Source organism: Austrofundulus limnaeus, unplaced genomic scaffold (genome assembly GCF_001266775.1).
Source record: "Austrofundulus limnaeus strain Quisiro unplaced genomic scaffold, Austrofundulus_limnaeus-1.0 Scaffold211, whole genome shotgun sequence".
Lineage (NCBI taxonomy): Eukaryota > Metazoa > Chordata > Actinopteri > Cyprinodontiformes > Rivulidae > Austrofundulus > Austrofundulus limnaeus.
The window spans coordinates 939,987-950,574 of record NW_013952613.1 but is presented as its reverse complement, the minus strand read 5'-3'; positions in this window follow the sequence as shown (position 1 = coordinate 950,574).

The window sequence follows — 10,588 nt, the reverse complement described above, 5'->3', positions numbered from 1 at the left end:
AAGCAGAGATGCGATCCTAAGACCACCAAAACGGATCCCCTCAACACCTCGGCTGCGCCTAGAAATTCTGTCCATGAAAGTAATGAACAGAATTGGTGAAAAAAATGAAAAATGAAAAAAAAAATTAAAGGATGCACTAATTTGTAAAAATACCACTTAGCCTAGACTCTGTAATGTTTAACTGAATCCACTTTGTTCTGGATTACATTCAGTTAGATAAGGATGAAACAGTAAAAGGCTGTTATCTGCTTGTCTCAAACTGTAAAACATGAATGACCTTGCATTTTCTGTATATTATGTTGCTGCCACATTTCAAACAATAAAACTGCTTCGGTTGCCTGGTACTATCATGGAGAGTCGGCGGTTTATTTTCAGCTTTAGTTCAGTTCTTTCATGTTGAGAAAGTGTGAACAGCCTGGAATCATGACACATTTAAACAGGCACAACATTCTGCAGGAAAACCAGGGGAAATGCCTGAATAGCTATTTTGATTTTATATTTTTTCTGATATGTTTGAATTAGGACTGAAATTTTGGAAAGCAGAGCAGCACCTGCAAGAAAATAACCTTAATGCTGCCTGTTTCACTTTTGTGCATATATGTGGTTTGTATTTCCACCACATATTGAGATGCATTATTATAAGAGAACAGGGACACCAGCTGCCCCTTAAAATGAGAAACCTCTTGAATTTGAAAGTAAAACCATATCTTGTCTATTCAATAGCTAAAGAACACACTTTGTTTCTTTTTTAGTAGACACAGTGTTTATAGATGCTAAATGAAACATACGAGGACAGTCCCCAATTTGGATGATCTGTCCCTGGAAATATCCTCTATTTTACTGTTAATGAAAGACAAAGAAATATTGTAGTTAGACTGTTATTACAGTAGTTGGGTAGAAAGTATAAGTGCACATGTTGAACGCAACAAATTACTGCTTTTAATGTCACAGAGTTGAAGAAAAGCCAAGCACTTTAAAAAACGGTTGTGTAGCTGCAAGGGATGCTGGGTAACTTGGTGAAAGTTATGTGTGCGTGTGTATGACTGTTAAAATGTCCATGAGTGTAAAACTGAGTTGATATAGTTAGTTGTCCTGTTCATGTTGGCTAGTTTGTTTATGTTTAAAGCCCTATTCTGATGGGATTAGTTTTATCAGGGGACCCCATGCTATTTGTAATAATTACAGAGATTGTCTGTGTTGTTAATCCGGTGAGAATCGGCCATGTCAGTAATTTGTAAAGTAAAAATTCCCCTGCAAATTACCTACCATAATTTGCTGAACTCCAAGGTCCTGTGATAATACTAATCCAATGTGATAGGCATCTCTGTGATTTGGACAGGAATCGACTGAATCCCATTTGTAATTAGGCGGTTTTGGTTTTCTGGGTGCATTTTTATTTACTTTTGGTGAAGAATGGAGGCTGGATTGGAGTGCACTGAAAACCTTTTCGATCCTGGGCCGGAAAATCCCGACACATTACGTGTGCAATTTTTAAAAAAAAGTCTGAAGAGTGGGAGCAAAATCAGATGCAAATGGTGGCTTACTGTACGGTAAGAATATGTGTATTTTTTTTCTGTTTGTAGCCTTCTGGCTGATGCTGAGTGTGGAGCAGTGGCCGTACTGCAGTGCAGGTTTGCGCTTTGGGTAGCTGGCGCAGGCACTCTCGCCAGCTGTGAAGGTGCTCATATGTCAACCACTTTGGACGTTTGCCTAATGAGCCTCAAAAATCTATTACTTTTGCTGAAAATCCGTACCACTCATACCTGCGCGTGGGGATGGGGTGGGGGTCTGTCGGTTGTGGAGATGACAGTGCCTGCTGTAAGCAGGAGGAGAGGAGTGCGGAAAAAGTGGAGAACTTCATGTATATTGTTGTTTTTTTTTAACATCCATTCAACGCCGTGTTCAACTAAATAGACAACAACTAACCAGGCTGCAATGTCACATTCAGGAAATGTCTGTAAATTTCAGGAAAATCTCAGGCTTTGTTTATCCCGTGCGAATGCGCCACATAAAACACAGACGTAGGGGGGTAATTTATTTATTACATGGGGTCCCTAGGTAAAACTAATCCTGTCAGAATAGGCTTAAGGCTGAGTTATTGGATGTAAATTGACACCATGAGTGACCCCGGATTTACACTAGATGTGACTCCGCTCCACTGCGCTACGGTGCGCAGTTTGCAGCTGTTCCAATTTATACAGGCTCAGCTCCGCTCCTGTGCCACACACAGAGGAGGGAGCGTGTGCAGGAAGGAGATTGCGCAATAAATCCAGTGATAAATATAAAAGTCAGAGCAAAAAATAATGAATTCTGTGAAAGACGAACTCCAAACACAGCTGAAAACATTGATATAAAAGCTTTCGATGAGGCATTTGGAGGTTTTCACCTCCTGTCTCTCTAATTGGCTGGCGGCGCTGATTGGACTCACCTGTGCTGGAGTGGCTCATCACCTCCCTGGCTTCTTAAGGCTGCAATGAGGATCAGCTCGTCGCTGAAGCATTGATACTCTTTGGGTAATGATCTCAGCCTGAGACATGTTTTTGTAATCAGAGTTTTCTAACCTCTGTGTTATTATCTTGCCTGTTTCCAGACCTCCTAGTTCCGAGGGAAATTGCTGGACTTACCTAGCCTGCCTGAAGATGAAGAACCACTCACCTGAGTTCCATGTGCCTGCCTTTTGCCTCCACCGAACCTGTAAATGATCAACTACCTGTAAATACTCACCTGTTGGAAACCTAACCTTTATATAGTCACTTCTGGACTTCCTCCATGCCAAACCTCACTCCTGCACCTGTAAGAAAACTACACCTTATCTACACCTTATCTATTTACAAACTCACTCTGGAAAATCTGATCATCTACTTACCTCTGCATCTGTTCTGCTTTCAGCTCTCAGGAACAGAACGGGATGGGATTGGTATCCCGTTCCTGAAAAATAAAGACACTTAACTTTTTTACATTTGTCTCCGTCTCTGTTTGTTGCTTGTTTGCTCACGTTGACTCTAGTTTTTGTTAATTCGTGATATTTGATATCTATGGTTGGAACTGTAACGCTGTCGTCTTTTTGAAACTTCTGATTTCAAAACAAAATCCATGTGTATCATGTGTACATTTGCTTCATGCTCCATGTTGCCATCTGCTTCCCAAACAGAACGATACATTCTGACAGCATTTGTGTAGAAATATATCCATATTTATTAATATAGCTGCAATTTGAACAGAATTATTCCACCTTATGGTGTCTTATTTTGAAAATATGGATGTTGCGCTCTTTTCTCTTCCTGTTGGTGCAATGTAATCTTTAAAAATTGACTCCGGAGCAGCTCCGGCATCCGGCAAAAATAGGATCAGATCTAATTTTGTCGGATCGCCGTCCGCTCACCGCCGCCATGCATAGCCAGTGTAAATTACGCTCATTGATTAGAATGGGTGCGTATTTGCTGCAGAGGTTGGACCGCAGTGGAGTGGAACAGTGACGCATGTAGTGTAAATTGGGGGTGAGAGTGCATCCTGGGTTAGGTTGCCAGCTGTCCTATATTAGATGGGATGTCCAGTATTTTAAGCTGAACTGAAGAGTCCTGTATGGGATGCTCTTCACAGTAATCTGTCACAGTCATTGTTTCTGAAAACGTATACAAACTCATAACAAGTAAGCAAATCTTTGAATAACCTCAGACTTAAAAATGTTTATTTCTGTTTTTCTGGACTGTAAAAATTGCATCAACTGCTAATGTTTTGTCTTTTATATTGTGTTCTCCTAAATCACATAGTCCCTGGACCTTTGTTTTCCCATTTTGGTACTTATAAATCACCTTTCTATTCACCAGGATTCTCAAAGCACTTTACGCTCTCAGTGAAAACCCTCTGTGGTCCTCTTTATGAACTTTCTATGTGGAAGATCCTCCTGTGATTAACTCTGATTGTAAGCATCATTGCCAACTCCTCAGTATGAAAAGTCGCTATTAGCTGTCCTACAAACCAATAGATGATGTCATCACCTAATTATATTATTTGGACATTTGTAAATAATTGTGATCTTTGCTGTAGGAGAGATGTATAGCAACATTAAAAAGAGAGACTCTAGAAAAACACAAAGGAAAAACACACTAAATATATTTAAAACTGCAAATAAAAGTAATAAAATATATTATGACTTTATGCTCAAAGGGGCAATATCATCTAAAATATCTTTTTTAGCTTTATATCATGTTATAATGGTATCCCGTCATCAAAAACATACATACAGTGTTTCTTTGACTCATTCATACATGTTTGAGAAATCCTGAGGCAGCCAGGCAAGGGAGCAAAAATGACCAGTTGGGCCTAGAACCGCCTTTTAGGAGCAGCTCCTCCTCTGGGCTGTCTCTCCAAACCAAGTTTCTGTATCACAGAATACGCCTCCCCCATGACTCCTGCAGGCTATCAGTGGCAACAACTAGCTAACACCGGGTGAAACTACGTCTGCTGAGCTTGTAATACCTCTCACTCCAGTCCTTTCAGATTAAAAATGCCTTTGAAGAAATTTAGGATAATGTTGACACGGTTCTTAACAAATGGTTTGACTTCATTTTTGAAGTAAACCTCCAACGAAAATTAATTAATTAATTGCGCGAGCCACTTTACAGATGAGAGCTTTCTGAACAAAAAATAATTCAACAGTGGACTAATAATATTTTCACTAAGAGATGATGCAATTCCAACACCAGAAGATCTGTTGTTGCTCGAATTAAATCATTTGAGGACCATAGATGCAGACTTTCTGCGCATTTATTCCAACGTGTTTTCTGCATTCTTGGTAAATTGTGCCACCACACTGTGTTTTTGGGAGAATGTAGTCGGTGAGTTTAATACTTTCTTTTACTACTTCTGTGATTTTACTACTACTTTTACGTCCTGTTATCTTCTTCTTCATTGTCTTTTTCGCCAGTAGAAACAGCCGGTTGTTGATCACGTGACTCCCGTGATGCGAAAAAAATGTTTCCATTGCAGTTTTGTGAAATACATCAATTTCGATTCGGCCAAAAAAACCACCTCATCCTAGCGCAAAAACATTTTGTCGAAAAATGTAATTTTTTTCGAAATTGACGTGTTTCCATTGAGAAAAATTATTTTCGAAATTCTAATTTGCGCATTTTCATGGTCAATGGAAATGCAGCTACTGTTGTCATCTGTCCAAGTAAGCTGAAAAACAACTCACATTGTTTTGTTTGGTCTATCAGTGATCTACGGTTAGCATTCATTACTTATATTACAATCTGTGTTCTTTAGCTGGCTTACACCACATTTTAGTAATAAATAAATTAGCTGTGTGTTTGAGGATGAGTGGGAAATATCTTACCAAGCAGAAATGTCACCTCTCTACTCGTTCCGGTTCTTCAGAAAACATACTGGGTCCAAAGATTTATTTTAGTGAGTCAGTGTCAGAGAAAAAAATCATTACAGTAAAAATTACATCCAGCTTTGCAAATCAGGACAGGAACATTGGCAGCTTTGCGCATGTGTGATCATTTGAAGTGGTCTCCTCTCAGCTGACTGCAGCTAGGGCTGCTTCACAAGTCTTCAGTGAGTCAAACTGTTTGTTAGCTCTTTGGAAAGGGAAGGGGGTGGGGTGCTTGTGGCAACACTCATTGCTGAGGCAAGTGCTACATCCAAAGTCTCCAATAGTATCGGAAATGGACATTAGATTTGTTGCTTTTCAGGGGAAAAAAAGTTGCTACAGGGGTCTGAAAACTTGTCTAAGTCATTAAGTTGGCAACATTGCTTGTGGGAGCTTTGGGGTTTTGGCTGTAATTAACCATCTCTTTACAGTTCCTGAGTGGCAGGGAGTAACCTAGCGCTGGCAGTTGCTCATCCTCCTGATGAGAACCTTCTGGTACTGCTGGTTGGAGTCAATCACTTTGCTGGAACATTGTCTCTGTGTGGTACCATGTCCAGCTGTTGTATCTTGGAAAAATGTCCTTTTCTTTGCCTTCTCTGTGTATGCAGCCTTTACCTCTGTTCCTCGCATCCTGGGTCAGCTGCTCGCTCCACTTTGGTGGATACTTCTCCAGTCATAAACTCAGTTCCTGGAATGGCTGCCTACAGCCAACGCCATAACCATCAGCTAAACATCTCCCCAGCCATACAGGGGTTTTTCTTCTGGAGGGGCAAACTTTTCCCTATCTAAAAGAATAAAGCCAGCTATATGAAAATACTTAGGATGCAATAAATAAATAAATAAATAAATAAATAAATAAATAAATAAAAGACAGCAACATCGTGCGGACAGTGGAGGCAACACATCTGACATAATCGCAGCACCAGGTAAAGTTTATGCTATCTTGACAAGCTAGCCTTAACATTATTCTGAAACATATCACCGTGTTACTGTGCCATATTGTGCCATCACAACTTGTCTGCAAAATTGTTTTGGAGTTGTTGGATTGTGTATTTGATAAGTTTTAAGTGAGAAGGCAATAAAACTGGGTGCCTCTGTAGCTTTAGCCGAGCAGCTCTTTTAGCTGAAGGTGTTTCATAAACACATTCATAGCTGTGATTTCTGTTGCTTCTGTGTGCGTGCAATTATTTACTTATCTTTACATCAAACACCCCTTTGAAATTTAAAACACAATCAAAACTCCCAATGGGATACATAACTTCAATAAAAAGACTTGTGCAGTATATGCTGATTTATTTTAACTAATAAAGCAATGGAAAAACAGTTATCCTATTAGTTATCCGATTAGACACCTTAAAGGCACAGTGTGTAGGATTTGTTTTCAGCGAAATCTAGTGGTTGAGTGGTTGAATCATCCTCCCTGGTCCTCCCCCCACCCCCACTTCCTGCTTCCAAACACTACGGTGTCTCTCAGGTGTCAAAAACCTTTGAAAATTCCAACCGCGATGTCTACCAGCAGCTTCAGAGCTAGTGATGTTTCAAACTGTAAGATTATGAGCTTTAATAAKTAAAATTATACCAGCTATGTTTACATGCACAAAATGTTTTAATCGGATTGAAATGTATTCAGATTAAATAATCCGAATGTACTGTTTACATGGACACAATCCGATCATGAAAAGTGTTTACATGCACCGGAGTTTTATTCAGAATAAAAGTCTGGACATGCGCAGTGTTGTAAACGTTCAGCTCTACTTCTGTGTTACAAACGTAAACAAAGCTCCTCTGTGCGCTCAGGACGGACCCGTGTCAGCTTTTAATAACGGTAGAGACGCCGTTACTCCTCAGTTGAGCTACAGCCTGCAGATGAAGCAATACGTGCTTTTTACTTTTTGCGAAGCAACGTCTGCTGTTTGCCTCCTTTTTCATCTGTTAAGAGAGCGAGGAGGAAAAGTTCTGCACGGTGCTGCACATCTGGAGCGCTGCTGTCCAACCGGGTGAATGAAAGTCAGAAGACATGCGCACAGGTCAGTTTCTTCAATCAGAATAAGATGATCAGATTAAGTGTTTACATGAACCTCATTCCGATTATCAATCAGCATAACCCACCCTTTTCATTCGGATTAAAAATTCATTCGGATCGAGCTCAATCAGATCAGAATAATCTGAACGGGCTGTTTACATGACACATTTTTATTCCGAACGGCTGTTTAATCCGATTACTTTTGTCCATGTAAACGTAGCAAATGACAGACAACAAATATTATATTTATAGTATTTCAACTAAAACCGTTTTTGACGCCGCCACCGCAGTTTGTCCTTCATGAGCCTTCGTAGACAAGATGGCGGTGCAAGATGGTGGCTGCCTGTGGTGGCGACCCGCGACCATGGAGATATAAACAGTTTTTTATAAGGTAAAAATAACAAAACAAAGTCTTTGTCTGCAATGATTAGACATGTTTTTTATTATTGTCATTAGTGATTATCTCAATTTCGGCTAAAAGAATTGACAAAATCCCACACTGTGCCTTTAATTGCATTAGGTGCTAAAAATCACAAGTATAAATGCACACTGGTAAAGTTTCAGCATAATACCTCTGATCTAAAAACAGCTTCCAAAGATAATTAAAGTTGAATATGATAATAGAAAAGACATTCTTTTTCTAAAACAATACCAATTTCCAAATAAAACTTTAGAGCTGTAATCATAATACATTATAATATGAAACTGAGATATTTTTGCCCAAGGTTATCAAATTCTCAATATTTCATACCGTCCCATTCCTAACTGCAATAAACAAACGCAGTCAACCATTCTGGGAAGTGACTTAGTTCTTTAAATCACATATTTCTGTTTCTTGTTAAATAATTAATTTCCACAGCACAACCTGGGCACTATCTCCCACTTTTTTGTAAATAAACACTTACCTTTTATCCTGTTTCTGGACTACTTTTTTTCAGTCGGTTCCCTGGGTATAGCAAGGATACCTATCCAGACTGATTAATTTCCTCAGAAAGAAGTAAGAAGTGAACTCGATCTGTCATTCACTCTGCCTGCTCACTCTATCTCATCTCATCCAAGACTGCATTCACCTCCTCCAGATGCTGGATTAGTCTTCCCTCAACTCAAAGCTAGGTAAAAAAAAAAGAAACATGTAAAAATCAAGCTACTTCTATTTACCACTTAAATCATTAAGCACTGCTCAATTCCCTCCTGCAGATTTAGTAACTAACAATTTCTAATAACTTCAAATAAAAGCTTTTCTTTGCTAACCTGAGTCTTCCTGCAACAAAACATGAACATGACAGCAAAGTCTGTCTCTACTGTATCTTTTAGTCGTTTGTTGTAACAGTCACACACAGGAAAATTTAAGAGTTGATCTTTATTTTGTCTATATACGGAAGCCATGAGCGGCCGTTTTCCGCAAGTAATTATTTCCCAAGCTTTTCTTTGGTCAAAGACATATTTTTTTCAATATGTCATGATAACGAGTTAATTATGCTGTAATCATGAGATAACAATGAGCATTTTCTCGAGATAACAAGTTAATTTCCAGATGTTTTCCCTCTTGTGTATTATTCAGCAACCAGGGAGACGGCCTTGTCTATCTATCTGTCAGTCCGTCCGTCCATCCATCCAAGGGTTGCTTCATAATTTTGTATCATTTTTTGTATCATAACACAGGCTGAAATTGTAATTTTGTCTTGTACAGATAACTTTCATATCAGCCCTTATCATTTTAGGAGACAGCTGGCTGGACTGTAAATCAGCAGGCGTTTACAAAGTGATCTTGATGATATGGCTGGGCGACATGGCCTAAATCAATATCACGATATACAGTATTGAGCAGTTCACCTCAATAATGATAAATGGACGATAATACTTACCGCCACACACACACACACACACACACAAGTACACGGTATAGTATAGTCATAACACTGTACACTGTGTCCATGTTCTTAGTCAAAGTACACAGTAAATTATTTAGCATTATACAAAAATTTTAACCTGAACCATTTGAACCAAAGTAATTTGTTAGAAAGAGTTTGATTTTGAACACCTTTTCTGGAGTTCATATTTGTTATTGTAGAATTTTTAATATATTTAATTAAAAAACTTTTTTGACAAGACTTGAGTAAGATATAGTCATACAAATATTTAACCATCTCCATAACTTTTCAGTGCAAACAAACACATTATGTATGTATGTACCGTACTCTAATTTTAAATTTAAAAAAATATACCAAATATGTGTTTGTACTGCGCAAAATAACTTAACTACATTTTTTATTTGTTAGATTGACTGATTTCTCTATTACAATAAAATTAAAATAACTATTTCTTTCAAAAAGATTATATTATTTAGAGAGCTCATGTAATCATTTAATACTATTTATTCTTCATATTTGATCATTTATTGAATCACAGAGCAGCTCAGTCACAGCGTATGGTTCTAAGTATAAGCATGCTAAAATCTGAAGAATGAAATTTATAGATGTTTATGATAAACTACAAAAAAAGAACATAGTGTTAGTGGGTTTTTTTTGGTGGGGATGTAATGCTAAGCGGAGACTCATCTTTTCTATAATATGTGACAAACAAATGTTTCATTGGAAGAGCTGAAAGCATCTCTTGCAGAACAACTCAGCCTGTGGGCGCTGCGCTCCCGTAACAGCACTGTCGAGGAGAGGAGTTTGGTCATGCGAGCAAAGTTGGACAAATCTGTTAGATAACGGCACTCTGAATGGTTCCTGTAGATTTTAGATACCATCTCAGGTAGCTCAGGAGCGAAGTATGAAGGACAGGGTTTGCTCACTCAGGACAGGAGATGCTCGCTGACCAGTGTTCATCCTTTAACTTTAACTGAATAATACACAAGGAAAACCATAGCTTGTTAACTCAACAAAATGCTCCTCGTTATTTCGTGATAGCGACATAACTCGTTATCTCAAGAAAACAGTCCTTGTTATTTTGCGATGTCGTATCACGAGAAAACCATGGAAAATAATTATAAGTGGAAAGTGGCCGCTCTCGGCTTCCGTAGTCTATCTGAAAACAATTACACAAGTATTTTGTTTTTTAAACAGGCTGAGTTCTGAATCTGCAACTGCATGAAGAATATGACAGAACTGCCTCCCAGATAAGCAGAATGTTTCACAGACTGATTCAACACACACACACACACACACACACACACACACACACAC